The sequence below is a fragment of the Suricata suricatta genome, chromosome 9 (assembly GCF_006229205.1).
Source record: "Suricata suricatta isolate VVHF042 chromosome 9, meerkat_22Aug2017_6uvM2_HiC, whole genome shotgun sequence".
Classification (NCBI taxonomy): Eukaryota; Metazoa; Chordata; class Mammalia; order Carnivora; family Herpestidae; genus Suricata; species Suricata suricatta.
In genome coordinates, this window is record NC_043708.1 from 85,781,818 (window position 1) to 85,801,133 (window position 19,316).

Here is a 19,316-nt window from a genome sequence, read left to right on the forward strand (position 1 = left end):
GCCATGCAGTTATAGCTTATTGCTACTCTCACCTAAGAGATTGAGCACAATGAAAGACATCTGGCTAAGGGGTGAGGATGGGATCAGCTGAAAGTGGGGAGAATTGATTGATTTGGTTCCTGCAACTGCCTAACTCTTCTTGGGCACATTTCTATAACTTTGGCAATTGGGTCTCCTGAACTCCCCCCCAGGTAGACTTTAGGGACAATCTAGGGCTTGGGTAAAAGCAACATACAAACCCTATGGAAGCTGCCCATTGGTTCAATATGAACTTAGTTTTACTGTTTCTTCACCTGATATTTGAAGTCCATTCCTCTAGTAACATTATGTTTGTCTGATACTCCATGTATCACTGATTGAGTTCTAAGTGCCAATTCTTAAAGAATTTTCAGGACTCTTAGGGTTAACACAGTAGCCATAAATCAACCATCCAATAATGTACAAGGCTAGCAAAAAAAACTAAGAGTATTGATATTAAAAATGTCCATAACTTACTCTAAAAATGTGACCCCTGCATTATTATTTTGCTATCTTGTAATTTATCATATGTGCTTATTGATCTTTAGTTATAGGATTTTTTTTTAATGAGGGATGTCAGCATATTGGATTCACCTTATTGGAATAAGTACTGAATTTGGGTGGAATGGGGGCATTGGGGTGTGTGGTCTGGGACGGTATGCTCTAGAGAAGACTGCTTCAGATTTGTTTCAAGCACCTTATATCTTCCATGTAGAAAGAAAACTGAACAATATATAGAAAATTAGGACAATGATATTATTGGGTTAAATCATAACTTAATTATTCAGTTTCTTGAGGCTGCATAATCATTGAGCCATATCTTTTGATAATGTTCCTTTAGACTCTCTGGGAGTAACCAAATTTAAAATGATGTGCTGTCATGCCACTTCTAAGAAACGTCTCATGTGCAGTCCTTGGTGATTGGTTAGCAATGCCTCAGAGAAGACTGTTTGTGTAAATTTCATTAATTCACTTCAAACATGATGAAAGTGTTTTTTAAAAATTTAGTTAAGATCTAAAACAAAACCAGATATAATTAGGGATTCAGAGCCACGAAGGATTTGTTTCGGGAGCAAAACTGTTTTCATGGAGTTCCAAAGTATATCTGAAGTTTATACTTTAGTTAAAATTATCAAGTATTTGTAAAGTTACTGTGTTTAAAATATGCTAAACATTTTTTTAGAGACTCTCAGACATTTGGTATAAGAGAAAGTTGGGTTTAAAGACAGCCAAATGTTGAAAATGGAAGTGCTAGTTATTGCATAGCTGCCACTCCAAGTCTTACTGCATAATTATGCTGGACTTGTTATATATTCCCTAGAGGATCCGATTGAACAATGCACATCTTACCTCTAGATTTATTTCCCCAGTCCCATAAGCCATGGCGGCCTTGGGTACTCACCTACTACTTACAATATCATGTGCATTTGCAATGTATTATTAAGGATAATGGATATTTCCTCATATTTGGGGGTTTTCCAAGCAAACAAATATAATCATTTTTCTCTCCACAAACTATTTCTGCAATCTAGATAAATTAACAACTGCGTAGTGATCTTGTATAATGAATTTATGGTTCAAATGAATGAATATGGTTACAGCCATGGTTAACTGAGACTGGTGTTAGAACACGAGCTTCCTCTCATTTACAATTTTCATAAATACGGTAAAACCTTGGTTTGCAAGCCTAATTCCTTATGGGAACATGTTTGTAATCCAAAGCACTTGTATACCAAAGCAAATGTCAAGAACCACTGGCTCAGTTGTGATCATGTGACATTCAATGTGATGTGTTACTTGTATTGCAAGACATCGCTTGTCAATCAAGTTAAAATTTATTAGAAATGTTTGCTCATCTTTCAGAATACTCACAGAACAAGTTACTCACAGTCCAAGGTTTCACTGTACAACAAAAAATTGTGCGTGAAAACAACATATTAGAACCATGAACCAATCTATAATAAATAATGATAGTGCTCTAAGGATAAGACTAGACAAAATAAAGATACCTAAGTAGAATTATATGCCTTCTTATTTAAAAATTTTTTTCAATGTTTTTTATTTATTTTTGGGAGACAGAAAGAGACAGTGCAAGCAGGGGAGGGTCAGAGAGAGAGGGAGATACAGAATCTGAAACAGGCTCCAGGCTCTGAGCTAGCTGTCAGCACAGAGCCTGATGCAGGGCTCAAACCCACAGACTGTAAGATCATGATCTGAGCCTAAGCCGGATGCTTAACTGACGTAGCCACCCAGATGCCCCTACCTTCTTATTAATCATCAACATTAATAATAACCATTTAAAATAATAAAATTAAAATTTTATTAAAATAAAAAGCCATTTTATGAAGACAGCTCTGATACTTGAATGCTTCTGCACAGTTTATTTTTTCACTCTTTTAAACATTTAGCTGGGCAAATTGGTATTCAATTCTCTTATGTTCTTGCTTTTCAGGAGAAAATATCCCTGTAGATTTCCCAACTTGTGTCCTCTACTTGTGGCAAAGTATAAAGTGAGAAACATTAAGAAGGTGTCTTTTCCAAACAAGATTAGCTTCAGTCACATGTCATTCATTCTTTCCAGTTCCCCATTTTCAAGAACTAATACTGCTGTGAGCAAGGTAGATAATTTTCAAATTTAGATCTTTATTATTAGTATTAGATGTCATTTTCCTTTTCTAGCCAAAGATTATAAGACATGCATTTTGTTCACTTCTTCATAGTACATTTTTGTCAAGAAATGAAATGTGTTTTTCATATTCCAGGGCCTACATTGGATTCCACCTGGTTCTTGCAGATTTCCCTGATAATTCTAGCATGGCATACTGCCTTTTATAAAATTTTATATTTATTACTTTCATTATGTATTTGGGATCCTGACTACCAGAAGTACTCTGTTTTCTTTATGAATCCTTGAATGTGCATATGCAAGTTGAGTATTGAAAGTTGACTTCATATTGAAAGGAGGAGGAGCTTTTGTTCCCAGATTGCTAAAAACATCATAAAAATCTCATTACACCTTATGGTTTAGAGATAATTTCCAATGATATATACTACAACTTCCATGACTTTTTATATTTTATTCTTTTCAGGTACATAATTGATAAGCTAATGCCCAGTAGGCATCTGTGTGGGCCCTTGTATACCTACTACCAATGGTATTTTCTCAATTATATTAAAATAATAAAATACTTGGTAACAGCATTTTTACTGCTGTTCACAAACTAGTTTTATATCATACTGGTAGATATTCAAAATATAATGATTCATTCTTGATTTATTAAAGTCTAAAACAAATTATTCCTTTTATCGCAATCTAGATACTGCTTGAACCTTAGGACCTTTAAGCTCAATTTATTCCCTCTTGCCTTTTAAGTAGTTTTTGTTTAGTATTTTACTTCTAGCTGTGTTTTAACTGAAAAAGATATTGTAATTTTGTATAGTTAATATTCTATTAAAATGAACTGATACTATTTTTCTTTGTCTTCTTCCTTGTCAAGGTTTTACTGGGATGAATTTCTATTTGTTTTAAGAATTCCCTTTAGATCTCCTTTTAGTTTCTTTTAGCAAAAAAAAAAAAATAAACTCTTGGATTTCCATCTGAAAATGGCTTTCTTTTACCTTTATTTCTTGGAAACAAATTTTTATTGGATACAGAATTTTAAGTTGGCAGCTATTTTCTTTTAGCAACTAGAAACGTTATTCTATTGTTTCTGGTGTGCATCAGTTCTGTTGAGAATTTAGTTGCCATTTTTATAGTTATTACTTTTAAAGTAAGGTTTGTTTTAATTCCTGTCACTTCTTAGGACTTCCTTTTGTCCTTGATATTCTGCATTGTTACTATGATGTGCCTGGATGAGGTTTCCTTTGTGTTTTTCCTTCTTTGAATTCTGTTTTTCCTCACTGGAATTCCTTGGGTTGAGGTCTTTTATCAGGTTTAGAAAATAGTCAGCCACTGCCTGTCTCTTCAAATATTGCTTCTGCCTCATTCTTTCCCCTTTTTTTTTTTTCCTTCTGGGACTCAACCTAGAAGTGCCTTTGCTATGTTCTCATGTGTCTATTTTATTTGTCCAATATTTTCCATTTTACTACACCTGCTGGCTGCAATCTCCTGTTAAACTCCTCTAATATAGTTATGACTTTCAGGTATATATAAAAATTTTTTAAGTTCCATAATATCCATTCAGTTAGTTTTATGAGTGCCAATTTCTGTTGAGACGCTTGATCCTTTCATTTAGGTGCACTTTGTCCTCTTTTTTTGAACATATGAATCATAGCTATTCTCATGTCATTTTGTGTTAACTCCAGTATCCAGATAATATGTCGATCTGTTTATGATGTTTTTGATGTTATTTGTCTTGTTTTTCTATGATATTTCCTAGTCTATTCTCATTTGTAATTTAAAAAAACATTGTGTGCTGGACATTGTGTACTAAAGAGCTTAGAGAATCTGTGGCTGCAATACAGTACCAGTGATAGTTTCTCCCTTCCTGTGTTCCACATATAGGATGAGGGGTAGATCATCTCAATTCAACAAGAAATTACGCTGGGTCAAAACTTGGTTGCAGGATTAGAAAGACCCAGTCTAATTCTTGTTCATCCTCTTCTCTAGGCATGTCCCTCATGGGATATGTATTAAGAATCTTTCCAATATGTCTTTCAGTCCAGAAGACATTTTAGGAATGTAGGTCTTTCTTTCAGAGACTCTCATCCAAGTTCTTTAGCTTTCTGCACAATAGGCTTCCAGATATGATAAATATCTTAAGGGATGGACCAGTGGGATTTTTCAAGAATGCCAAGCACCATGCCGTAAGCAGCACATTTCACTAACTCCTCTAGAAAACTGGGCACAGCTAACCAGACTCCCACACAGCAGTCGAACTCAGCAAATATTCTTATGGGTAATCCTGATAGCTTTTAAGATTTTAATCTGTTCTTCAATTCACAGAAACATTCAGAATATCATTTGACCAAATATCTGGGTACCCTGTGACCTAGTAAATGTGACACATATAATTAACCATCATACTATTATTAAACTTATAATGCTATATATTATTATTAATGATTTTAATTATATATGTATGTATGTGTGTATGTATATATGTGTGTGTGTGTGTGTCTGTGTCTGTGTGTATATATTTTATTAAACACTTTATAGTATGAATTACTTAACTTGGCATCCCAGGCCATCCAATATATTGTAAGTGCTCAAGTTACATTTGTTAATAATAAAAAATGTACAATTCAAATAACAAGTGTTTTATGTAGAAATATAAACACATTTTATAATTATTTTGCCTGTGTTAAAATCCTACTTCTCATTGATGGATTTGCAAATATTGAGCCAGCCCTGGAACCCAGGAATGAATCCCATTTGATTATGATGGATAATTATTTTTATATGCTGTTGAATTCGATTTGCCAGTATCTTGTTAAGTATTTTTGCATCTGAATTCATCAAGGATATTGGTCTGTAGTTCTCTTTTTATGCACACAGACCAATGGAATAGAATAGAGAACCCAGAACTGGGCCCACAAATGTATGGCCAATTAATTTTTGACAAAGCAGGAAAGAGTATCCAATGGAAAAAAGACTGCCTCTTTAGCAGGTGGTGCTGGGGGAACTGGACAGCAACATGCAGAAGAATGAAACTAGACCACTTTCTCACGCCATACACAGAAATAAACTCAAAATGGCTGAAGGACCTCAATGTGAGACAGGAAACCATCAAAACCCCCAAGGAGAAAGTAGGAAATAACCTTCTTGACATCAACCGCAGCAATTTCCTACTCGACACATCCCCAAAGGCAAGGGAAATGAAAGAAAAATGAACAACTGGGACTTCATCAAGATAAAAAGCTTCTGCACTGCAAAGGAAACAATCAAGAAAACTCATAGGCAACCGACAGAATGGGAAAAGACAGTTGCAAATGACATATCAGATAAAAGGCTATTATCCAAAATCTACAAAGAACTCACCAAACTCCACACCCAAAAACCAAATAACCCAGTGAAGAAATGGGCAGAAGACATGAACAGACACTTCTCCAAAGAGGACATCCAGATGGCCAACAGGCACATGAAACGATGCATAACATCACTCATCATCAGGGAAACACAAATCAAAACCACACTGAGATACCACCTCACGCCAGTCAGAGTGGCTAAAATGAACAAATCAAGAGACTATAGTTGCTGGCAAGGGTGTAGAGAGATGGGCACCCTCTTACACTGTTGGTGGGAATGTAAACTGGTGCAGCCACTCTGGAAAACAGTGTGGAGGTTCCTCAAAAAACTATCCATAGAACTCCCTTATGACTTAGCAATAGCACTGCTAGGGATTTACCCAAGGGATACAGAAGTGCTAATGCATAGGGGCACATGCACCCCAATGTTCATAGCAGCACTGTCAACAATAGCCAAATCATGGAAAGAGCCTAAATGTCCATCACCTGATGAGTGGATCAAGAAGATGTGGTATATATACACAATGGAGTACTACATGGCAATGAAAAAGAATGAAATATGGCCATTTGTAGCAAAGTGGATGGACCTTGAGGGTGTCATGCTAAGTGAAATAAGTCAGGCAGAGAAGGACAGATACTGTATGTTTGAACTCATAGGTCTAACAGGAGAACAGGAGAAACCTAATGGAGGGCAAGGGGGAGGAGAAGAGGGAAAGAGAGTTGCGGGGAGAGAGAGGGACACAAAACCTGAGAGACTATTAAATACTAAAAGCGAACTGAGGATTGAAGGGGGAAGGGGAGGGAGAAAAGAGGTGGTGGTAATTGAGGAGGGCACTTGTGTGGAAGAGCACTGGTTGTTATATGGAAACCAATTTGACAATAAAGTATTTAAAAAAATTAAAAACAAAACAAAACAAAACAAAAATCCTACTTCTATCACTACTCACTGTGTGCTTTTGGGTATCAATTACCCTTTCTATAAAATGATGAAAATATAACTATCTCATTAGGTTGCTGTGAAGATTAAAATAGATAATGACTATCCAGTAACTGATACCTGATAGACAATAGTATGTATCAAATATCATCATCATGATCATTATTGCTATTATTTATTTTTTATTTTGAGCCATATTTCTCATTCCAGGGAGATGTGCTTTGCTACTTTCAAACTTCTTAACCATATTCATGCATATCTGATGGCTTTAACCTAACCTGAAATATTTTATGCAAGAAAATAATATTTTCTCTATCTGCTAAGAGTGCACAATAATACAGCATACTACACAATATATTTAGCATCTGAATTTATGTTTGTTTTAGTTTCATTCAGATTGATAATACTACAGTAATTAGACATGACCAGTAAGTGAGATAAATGGTTGACTTAATCCTTAAATGATTTATTAATGCCAATGAAAGCCAAATACCTTCATGGCATACAAGAGGAAGATCAGTTTTGCATTCATTCAAATAAAGAAGAGTGATGGAGAATTAAATCACCACAAGATACACAAAGTTTAGGCATAACAAACTCAATAGAATATGTGTCCTGACAGTCAATATCATATCTGGGTTTTGAGTGGAGATTCATTTTAGAAAAACAATATTATCCATCACACTAATCTCTGTTAATTTGACTGTTGCTGGTTCATTGTTTTTATTTTATAGACGGTTTTGTTTTTTAAATTGTACCCAAATTAGTAAGTGTAAAAATATATATTTAAATTCATAGCTTTAACATGTATCAGGATGTAGGTAATATAATAATAAAATAACTTCCCACTTGGAGTTAATAACACTTGTTTTCCTTTAAAGGAGACCATGCCTTACTCAAATTTTGAAAGCACCATACGACCCAAGTACTTATTCAGTAGGACTCCATCTGAGCACAGCTTGTTAGCCTATAGTTTTGGATGCATGTGCCCTCAGAAGCATTACAGCAACATACCAAAGCCCAATATATCAGAGTTAATCTGTGATGCAGGCATCAGTCCAGCTGGTACATTCTACTGCTGTGAGCACTTCACTCTATAAGTTGTGATTTATTTAGCATTCAGATTGAGATCTTGTGTGGAAATAACAAAATAGACTCCAGTCCTGAACTGCCCAATTCTCAATTCTCCTCCTAAGAGTCACCATGTGAAGAGACACAGTCTTGGACTTGAGACAGTTGGTAATTGCCTGTTTCTCTACCCTCTTCTACATTTCTACATTTGTATAAATTCTCTTGAATAAATAATGAATCACTTCTTTTTTTTTCTCCTACTCCAATCACTAAGTCTCATAATTAGAATTTGTGACTTCTTTTAATACGTTCAATTATCTGCTGATTCAAGCATCTTCAGGTCAAATGCATTAGAAAACAGCTAATTATGCCCTTTCCCATGGGTAGAAAAATCTTTAAATTTAATTAAAAGACCTTAACTCAACTCCTTCACATTAGGGTCTACTTCCCAATGGATTTTCTACAGGGTGACTTAAAGATTCAAGCTCAATATTAAAATTAGAAGCAGCTATTACTTGTTATTTCTTCCTCTTTAAAACAAAATTATTTTTGGTTGAAGGATACTTTGATCCTTAATTTCATTCTCTCAGTTTGACCTCTGTATTCACTCTTAAAAGCATACATTAATTGAGAAACTTGCTTGACAGTTTTAAAGCTGTTTATTTTCTATATCTTGTGCCAGTAAAGCACCTTAAACATAAATTACTGTTTCTCAGCCTCAAAATTCTCTTTGGCATACTAATCAACACATAAGCAAAGGTGGCAGAAACAAATCTTAAAAGAAGAAAAATTTTAAGCACCACATCTGAGCAATGCAAGGTTCAAATACACAGGATGTTCTGACTTTTATGAGAGAAAGCCACAAAGATATTTTTCTATTTCCCTTTTCTAAATTGGAAAATTGGAATAGACAGCTATCTTGGTTTAATATCTTGTACGAAAGTATAAAAATCAAGGCAAATCATGTGTGTGTGTTTTTTTTTTTTTTTTTTTTTTTTTAGTTTCATGTGTTTTACTTTTTTTTCCTGGACTTAGAACAAACCTTTTTTTTTTTTTTTTTTTAAATTAGGAAATAGCCTTACAGGAAAAGAGAAATCAGATGTTGAAAAGAAGGAAGCAATCTGGAAGAAGAAATTATGTATTATTCTTAGGTGAGTTCCTACTCATCTATTCCCTTTCTATCGTTTCTTTTTTCTCCCACCTTTCTTCCTTCTCTTTCTTTTCTTCTCTTTCCTCTGCTTTTTCCTCTCCCTCCCATACTTCTTTTTTCTTTATCTTTTTGTTTGGCCAATTACTTCTAGAAGACAGTTGATTATGTTAGCAACATTATGATACCTCTAGGTGCCTGTGATAAACCAAAACTACTTCCACTCCTATTTCTTGTTTGAATCAGAGGCATAGGAGAATAATTAGTGATACTAGTTATTCTTACTTGTTCAACAAGTAGGCACTGGGGAACCACTGGAGATTTTTGAACAAAAAAATGACATTCAAGAAACTGATCTTTTAGGAAGCGTTATTTGTCAATGATGGGTAGCAAGAATTAGCACTGGAGGATGGTAGACTCATTAATAGGGTTTATAATTCTCAGGCAGAACGTGTTGATTTTGAATAGTCCAGAATGGGGAATGTGGAAAGGACTTCATACTGAGAGAAATTTAAGAAGAATAACTAACCAGTGATAGGTCAGATATAATAAAGAATAGATATGAACCAAAGATTATTGTCAACTTTCAAGCCTGAATGACTAAGTTAAATAGAAGTTGTTATAAATAGAGTTGATCATGAGAGCTGACTGGGTAAAGAAGGTAAATTCAGTTTTAGGCATATTTCCATTGAATATTATGTAGTACTTCTAGGTGGAAATAACCAAATCAGCTGGGGAAATTTGGAGAAAGTTGTAGAAATTGAGAGGAATAAAAAAACCCAACTCAGGGATTTTTTTTTGACATAAAGTCCCTGAATCTCTTGTTACCTTACCCTAGTGTATCTGCATGTGCACTAAAATCATATTCATCTACTTTGTGTTATTGGAAAATAGTAATTTTAAATAGTAATATGCTACTATAATTCCTTACCTATTTTCTAAGGTAGGGCAATCCTAATAAGCATAGAACCTCTTGCAAACTTAAAGGTCTGATTAAAAGAGGACCTGAGGATGCATGTTTGGAAGATGAAAACATATGCATGAGAAATGAGACGTGCTATTAGAGAGGCAGGAAGGAAGGAAGGTGCACAGGACTATGGTCAAGGGAGCAATGGAAGCTATTGTGAGACAGAGAAGAAGTACTCATGGCACCTGAGGGACTTTGGGGCTAGATATAGAAATATCTAATGATTACATTTTTGGTGAAATGCTGAATATGCATTATAATACAACTTTCTATATGTACCCCTATAAACCCTATGGATTTTGAATATGCATTTCTTATCACCCCAAGTGATATAGATATTTTTTGTATGCATAAAAAAGTGTTATGAATTTTGCTCTATACTTATGATAGAATGGGAAACATATGGTATACAGGGGGTCAGTGTTTGTATTGAAGGTGTAGGGGTGTGTGTATGTGTGTGTGTGAGAGAGAGAGAGAGAGAATGAATTAGGAAATGAGTGTCTAGAGGGGTGATTAACTGAAGAGTGTGAGTTGCCATCAGTGGTGCTCAAGGAGAAGTTGGAGATCCCAGATGGGGAGTGTAGGAGGTAAAGTTGGCCTCTTTAAGAATGATAAGTGCAAGCCCTATGGTATAGGATGGGCATGCTGAAGAAGAGTTGAAGCAATTAACGATATGGACCTCCATGATCACAAGTGAATTCTATGATCAGAAGTAGGTGAAACCACCCTACCATGTTGCTGGGCTTTTATAGAAAACAAATTTTGCATAAAACAAAGGAGAGCCTCAGGAACAAGAAAAAGACTTCTTTCACTCAAGAGCTTTAGCATTAGTTTAATGGAAAACATATGAAAAGAGGGAGAGAGGAACCTAAAATTTTAAGCATTCTTTCCTAATGCAAAAGAACTTGAGAAACAGATAAACCTCAAGGGAGAACCTGGGGCCCCTATTGCTCACTTTAGCAGAAAGTGGTTTGAATCAAGAGATTCCCTCACATTTGCAAACTCCTGGCTATGTTTTGTAGTATTAGTCTTTGTAGATACTCAACACTCACTTAACTGACTGAGCCACACAGGCGCCCCTAGATATTCAACATTAAAAAAGAAGAGATGAGACTATGTACTGAGATTATAGTCTTTAAAAGGAATACCTATGATCCTATGGTGGTCACAAGTGCCTAGATGTTACCTAAGTCACAAAGAGCTTCAGCAGAGATGTTGCTGCCTAAGGGAGGCTGAGGACCTATGGCCCCAGGTCTATGCAGGAGAAAGAAGAAGGGAAGTTGAAAACTAATCAGTGTCTTGAGATTATCCTTATAGCTAAGCAATGCTCAGAAAGCCCATAATATTTCAAAGAGATATTGAGATTGAGGAGTTAGCCAGTGCTTCAGTTGTGAGAAGATGGGTGAGGATAGGATCAGAAAACAGCCATGGTACTCAGCCATATGCTCTTATGCCTTCACATGGCTGGTCCCTCAATCTGGAATTTCCATTCTCCTCTTAACCATCTACGGAATAACTTAATGCTGGCACATTTTGAATGGGGGATCCTGGGGGCGGAAACTCCCTAATGAAAGGGAGTCAGAGAAAATCTCAATAATATTACTATTCATAATACCTAATTTTTGAGTCAGAGCACTCTTCTTTACAACAGCTGTATGAGGTCAGTGCCTTATTTCATGAATGAAAAATAACTTGCCGAAGTCACATGGTTATAACTGGTAATGTAGGTTATTTTAATCTAAATCTCTCAGTTTTAAGTTCCTTGTTCTTGACCATTAGGCTCTTAGGAAACCACTTTTCTTCTCAAATACGTTGGTGAATATATGAAATAAGAAATGTACAAACTAATTGCAATGATAGTGACCAGTTTGGGCATTCTCTCACTTGGCTCATGCTGCTGAAAACCAATGCAGAGCCCAGCTGGGTGTTAGGAGAGGCAGGAGGTGAGAGCAAATAAATAGTGATGGTTTTATTATCTCCCAGACATTTAAAAGTTTTTCATTCCCTTTCTCAAATAATTCAAAATGTTCCACCCTATATTTAAGCTACAATTCAAGTCAGTTTATCATCCAAGAGTTTTTGGGATTTGTTTTTTCCTTATTAATCCAAATTTATTCAACTCATTTCAAAATCCATAGATATTTATGGAGAGCTAGGGGTATGCCAAGCACTGCAGTGGGGAGAAGAAACAAAGAGGAAACAAACACATCTCTCTGCAATCCCATGGACCTGTTTGCATTTAAAGTTAATAGTCTCAGCACTATACTAAAGGTATATTCCAAGGATGATCAAAACAGAGACAAAAATGATAAACTTCCTGAAAATGTAGGATAAGTTTATGAAGAATGTGGCCCTTGAGTTAGATGTTGAAATATGAGCAAAGTTTATTGGACAGAGAAAAAGTAGAAGGACATTTCAAGGAGCAGCAGAACAAAGCATGAGAGTGTGAAATAGTATAATGTGTTCAAATAATGGTAAGGAGATCAGTGAAAGGACTAACCAGTTACAAACATGGAGGAGAACAGCAGAAAGCTTGACAGGCAGTGTGGGGCCATATTATGAAGGTCTTTGCATGCCATGCTAAGGATTAAACAATTCCTTTTTTTAATTTCACTTTTTTTTTTAAATATTCCCTCTCAGGTATTTACTTGATGGAAATCTACAGAGTTTTAATTTGCCCAAGTTCAACATCATTTGGGAAAAATGTTTTCATTCTGTGTGCAAAGTAGTAGACGAGGCACCAAGGAACACCCAAAAGAAAGCAGCACAGATTCACTCTCTTAGTGGCAGACAAAATAACTCCCAAAGAATCGTAGAGAACAAAGTGGTCTGGCTGGAGCAGGGAAGGAAGGCCTTATTCTACCAGAGCCTATCTTTCTTTGCGCCACCCAGATCCTCTAGAATCCCTTTGACCCAACCACTCTGTCCATCTGTAGAGAGCAATCCACATTGCAGTAAGGGCCAGAAAGAAATTCTCTCCTATCTCCTAAAATGATTAATTTTGCACATCTTTAAACTGGAATACTTATGATTTTACCGCTCAGGTTTTCTGGGAGGGAAAAAACAAACTATATCATGATTACTGGGCAGGGGAATTTTGTTTTTCAAAAGCCCACTCTTACAAGGAGCGTAAAGATGAATTGAAGAGAAGGAACACCTCCTCCCTTTCCTTATGTAATATTTTAATCCAGCCATAACATTCTCCTTCACTGTACTCCAACACATCACTATGCCAGTGCCAAATGCCAGCCTTGTCCTTTTCTCATTTATTCATTCTGATAGTGAACAATTTCCTCTTGAGATGGGGCTACTTCTCTGTCTTCACTTCCAAATCCAATACTATCTCTCCTTCAGGCAGAAGCAGGTCCTGACTTCTCAATAAGGTGTATTGGGTCAGATTCTTCAGAAGCAAGCCCTGTGACAAGGATTCCTGAGCAAGTGGTTTATTAAAAAATGTTCTCAGAGAAGAATGCGGAGTAGGGGAAGCAGGACAAGGAAGAGGAAAAAGCCAAATAAGGGTTCAAGCCTCAGTTTGAGCTTATGCGGGCTCTGAAGTACAAATGATACTTCAAGTGTGTTTTGGCTCCAGAACCGATGTCATCCTCTCACATCTATCAATCACTGGCTGTTGGCTCCTTCCAGAAGGGAGGTGTTGGCAGTATAACATGCTGGGGACTTCTGATTCTCTGCAACCGCAGGCAAAGCTGCTCCAGTAGCCCAAAGCTTGCCCTCCGAAGACAACTGCAGGTGGAAAGCATTAGAAGCAAAGCACACAGAGGCTAGAGTTTGGATCTTGGATTTCTAGGAAGAATTTCAAACTAATTCACCTCCTTGAGATTCCTTCATATCTGAAGAACCAAGCAAAACCCAGGAAACATCCTCACAGAAGATTCTGTATAAGTGGACCCTGAAGCCTATTTCACTGCTCGTATGAGCCCTGTGTTATTCCTCAGAGTCTGTAACACTCCTAGAGTTCAAGAGTATGAGGTAATGCATCCACCAATCGAAGTGTAAAACCATAGGCAAGGAGACTAATTTAGTCAGCTGATAATAAAGCATCAGGAGACCCTTGGTGACTCCAAAATGCAGTTTGCCAGCATGGAGCCTGTTCAAATGTAATAGCTCTCCCAGGTTAATGCATGGAAATTGGCTCTATAAGAACATTTTAAAAGGAAAAGAACAGTAGAAAATCGTCAGCCATTTGCAGAGACAGTAGGCCTTTTTCTGCATTTGTATCTTTATTTTTCATAGATAGATAGCCATCTAAGACATTTACATGTAGAATGAGGCCTGGGAAATTGCTTAACTAAAGCACCTGTCAGCCTAGGCTGGTGGGAACAAAGTGATGCCCAAATTTTGAATCCAAACCTAAAATGAATATTGTATTTATATATGTATTTCCTCCTTTACATCACTTTTACCTTTTTTTTTGAGGGGAAAGAAATAAGTTAGAGGAAAGTCTGTTGCTAATATGTATAATTTCCCTGTTGTCTGCTGTCAAGATTAAAGCAGTACCAATAATAACAACTTCCTTTTTGTGAAAAAAAAAAAAAAAAGCTAATCAATGGCAATCTAGGCATTTGCTGTTGACTACAGAGCAAAAGAGCAGGTCAGCATACATCCTGTAGCCCAACTCCATCACATTCCCTATTAACCTTGTCTTCTTACCTTGACCTCTTCAGGGCTACATATCTGAAAAGCTGGCTTCTTAATGTGCATCTAAGTTTTACTGATTGGAATACTGAGGAAGGGCTGCCGGAGCCATTAGAGATATATAGGATGAAGTTTGCTTAATTACCAGTCATGACACTTAAAAGATAAGGAAATCCTGAGTGTAAATATCAACTCTCAATAATTTATAAAATAATTTCTTTACTTCCTTTTCATTCTGTTATTATCATGAATCCCTGTATTTTTTTTTTAAAGTTGTTCTACCTTTCTGAAAATCTCAGAAGCAAAGTTAAAGTATTAAGGACTTTTGATGCTATGTTTTGTACTAAATGCTATACACTTTGGAGTGAGTCACTGTTCTTCAGTTGATGGAGGTTATAGACTGAATAATTTGAATAATTATTAAGAATTTCCAATGTAGGCAGCAGGAAACAGTAGGCAGCTGAGCACATAATGAGGGCAACTATCTTAGTGCCAGGCAGGGGGAAAAAACACAACTGAATAGATATCAAAGTGTTCTTTCCTTAATACAAGTCTAACATGAAATGATTATCTAAAATAAAATGGCAGTAGTCCCATATATAATATTTATTACTCCCATTTATAATTTTTATATTGTAATAATTATAATATTTACTATTAACATCATATTAGTATCTTAATGCTATTCTAGTTTTAATACATTTGTTACTATTTTAATTACTTGTATCTCATTGCTTTTAGGGCAAATATATTCCTCGTAACCACATCTCTTCATTTATTCACAGAACAAGCAGCATTTAGGAGCACTTCCTGCCTTCCAGGTCCAGGGTTATGCACTCCAGATTCAGTGCTAAGAGGCAGCGTCCTTCTTAAATTGTGCACAGTCTAGTTGACTGTGACTGTCAGGGCTATTGGTTACAAGCTACAGATGTTATGCTCTCTCAGTTAAGCAGGTAAAGAATTTCATTAAAGGGCATGAAGTAGCTCAAAAAATCACCCAGAAAGTGAAAGAATCAGATTTAAGATTAAATAGTCAGAAACAATGTCCAAAATGACACCACAATAGATGCAGTGAAAGTGTCTATGCTACAGGCACAAGCATCGGCCCCTGCCTGCAGCTTGCCTTGGAAACACATCTGGAAATAGGCACTAGAGGCCACCACTTTCACTGCCACTGCTGCTGCCTACTCCAGGTGACCTGGTCTTATTGCAACTGCTGACATCATCACCTGGAAGACTTCCTCCTAGCCTCTGTTTCTTTGCATCAATAGTCTAGGTTTAAAAGCCCCTATGGGTCTGCAAACTGGTGAGCCTTGGTTAGGTGCCCAAGTCTAGATGAAAGAGAAGCCAAGAAAGTGAATTTCTGACATTTGCAGCTTCTGTAATGGAATTCTCCAAATTTAAGAATGGTGTTGTATACAGGACAATCACAGTGACAAATGTCTCTACATTTGGTTACCTCGAATGAATGTCTATTCTTCCTTCCTTACTCACACAGCCTGCTCTGATATGTGTGTGTGTCTATAAAGAAATGAGCTTACATGATTTATTGACTAGGGAATGATGTCAATATAATACTGAAGTTGTATTGGTCCATTTATGATTTTTCTCGGTATACAAATGTTTTGTGCCATCGAGTGACAATTAGCGAACACAGCTGAACAGAGTAAGCTGTGGAAAAGCACAGTACTATACATGTGGTGCCCATTCATACTCCCCTTCCTGTTATTTTGGGCATGTGCTCTGCTCAACAGGGGCTTACTTTGTGATTCTGGCCCCTCTTTGTGTATTTTGCCTCTATCTCCATAGATCAGCAGCCTCAACCCTCAAATGTTTGCCTCAATCTACTTTGTCTGATAAGCCCTATAGTTATTTATAAATGATTTTCCAGGATGTGGGGTTTCCAGAAACATGTGGATCAGTTATAGTAGAAACACTGACACTTAAAAAAAGCCTTTTTAGTAACATGCTGCAAAAATCTCTTATACTACCACAAGCACTCTTCCTTCCTTCCCAAGAGGAGAAAAATTCACAATTTTTGGTGTTGGCAAAAGTTCCTTTAGTTCTGTCTGAAGCGTAGCTGTAATGTATGGACCAGATTGGAAGGCTCACCACCACCTAGCACAGCTATACAAGATAATGGGGAAAGGAAGATTCTTTTAAAAGGCAAAAATAACTTAAAAATTGTAATTGCATAAAATGCAGAAAAAAAAAGAGGCATGGGTAAGAGCCATAGTTTTTAAATCTCTGAAGCTGGTTTAGAGGCAACACTTGGTGATGACTCCCCCTCTTTTGTGACCAGTTCTGTGTGCCCTTTGCTTTTAGCCACCGCCTCTCTCAGTTAGGGTTCTCTGACCAACCTGTTTTCACTGAGAGATGTGGATGTTTTATGGCACTCGTCTACAAATTTGCTATTATCTTCCATTAAACTTTACCACTTGGAAAGAGAATTAAGGGGTAATCTACAGGCCCTATCCATTCTCTTTGCTTTCCCATTTTGCAGCGGCAAACCAAGATGAGTGTTCAGTGTGCTGCTGGAAACATCCCATCACTAGAGATTGAGAACTCTAAACCAACATTATGAGGCAAAGGAAGCAAACATTCTCAAGTGGATCATTAAACACTAGGTCTAATACTAACAGGAAGTTCTCTCACTTCCAACCTTTGGTTCCAAGACCTATATGTTTGTTCTGGTGATGGGAAAATTAGCATTATAGCTTGGGCAATAGTTCAGAGAATTTTCTGCTTGCTGGAAGCCATTTCTGAACTCAAAGGCCTCCCTCTGCCAGATGGTGACCAATGTCTACCCCCCACTCAATTATTTTTGCTTGAGCACCAACACCCAGGGCACCTTGTTGATTGGTATCAGGAGTGACTTGTCTCCTTATTCTGGCCCTGAAATGCTAATTGCACCTTGTGAAGGCACTTATAGTAGCAATTTCTTCTTTTGTGTTTATGGGATCAAATATTACATTTCCTGAGAAACCTGTTTTTCTTCCCCTCAAGAAAACAGGCTATTGGCCCCTGCTCACAAAGAACTAACTTTTGCCTTTGCTGTGCTAAAAACATTGTCTTTTATTTAAATGCTAAAGATACCTTCCTTCCCCATATGATAAGCATCTAAGTCACCTACATCAATCACTATTGATAGAGATTATGCATGAGTCTTCTACCAATCTATGTTCTGGGAAATGTTTACATGCCAAAGAATTTGTCATCAGAAATCAATGTCTAAGGTAAATGCCACTTCTGTGCTGGCCCCATACATTTTTTCCATAAATAAAACTGACTCTCCAGTCAGTGCAGAGATGCCTGCCTGGTGATCAGAAAGAAACTGAGGCTCTCTCATTCTCTTTCACCGACACCATCCATCTTCATGGAGCCCTGGACCTGCTGGAGCTGGATTCTGGCAGCTGCTGGTACAGTGTCTGAGTCTTTAATAGACCAGCCCATCATTTTACACGTCCAAACGCTTTCAAAGAATGTGATTCTACGTCCATTGTCTTTGCCTCTTTTCCTACAAAGTGAGCATTCCTTAGTTAGAAGTATGTTTGTACTTCACTGCAGTGTTTAATAAGGCATTCTGTGATTCCTCAGATGGTGATGCTGCACTAAGCATGGTGAGCAGAAAATGCAAAACCATTGCCAGATAAAAATATCCAATTGTCATTTCTTCCATGATGAATAGGATCCAGTGTAACTGAAGTTCAACTGGACGGCTGGTACCCCCGAGATATTATCCTACATTGGGAGGAAATGTCACTCAATGTTGGTTCCTGCTGCTCCTTAACTGATCACTCACCAATGACGTAAATAGGTCAGCCTTGGAGAGGTGTGGTTCTTAATGCTGAGTTCCTGCAAAACCTTCATCCTGGACACCCAGGCTACTTTGTTTTTGAGCCTATTTTAGCAAAGGTTGGAATGACTATGGAAAGAGGCTTACTAACATTCATTTAAAAAGAGAGTCACCTTGTCAACTTCATTATTAAAAACCAAAGAAGACTTTTGATAAATGTTCACCCTAAACACAAGGTTCTCCTGTTTTGATACCATTCCAGGTTTTCTATCCATGCTTCATGGAACCTCCATGACACCAATATTCCAACTGGTTATCTTAGAATAAAGAGATTTAACTCAGATCTTATTCCCTTCAAGGTAAAATGAACAATACAACTTAAAGTTCTGCCTCACCAGGAGGATTTTTTAGTCTTTTAAGGAAGGATTAGTTGTCTCATCTGTCATCAGACAGGCTCCATCTGTCAGCTCCTATTGGGTTTGCTTCAGTTGCAAAAGCCACCTTGCCAAAGGGCATAACATTCCCAAAGCAGCATACACCAAATGACTGATTGAGGTTGAAGTGTAAGGACCTGGGCATTTGGGCCCAATGAAGGACAATGCAGAAGAATATGCCCTAGAGTTCTCTCTGGGGTTCAACAAGTTTTATGGGTCTTTCAATATCACTTAACTTCTTCCTCTGCTCAATGTTCCTTTATTCCCTTCCTTTTCCAGGTATTGATTCCTAATAAATATTCTTCATTTCAAACTCCATCTATTGT

The 19,316-nt window shown here is 37.0% G+C and overlaps 1 pseudogene; it reads right to left on the reverse strand.

Moving 5' to 3' along the window:
• LOC115302306 overlaps positions 1–18,630 on the reverse strand; it is a 28,691-nt pseudogene extending 10,061 nt beyond the window's left edge.
• Positions 18,631–19,316: the final 686 nt, after the last annotated feature.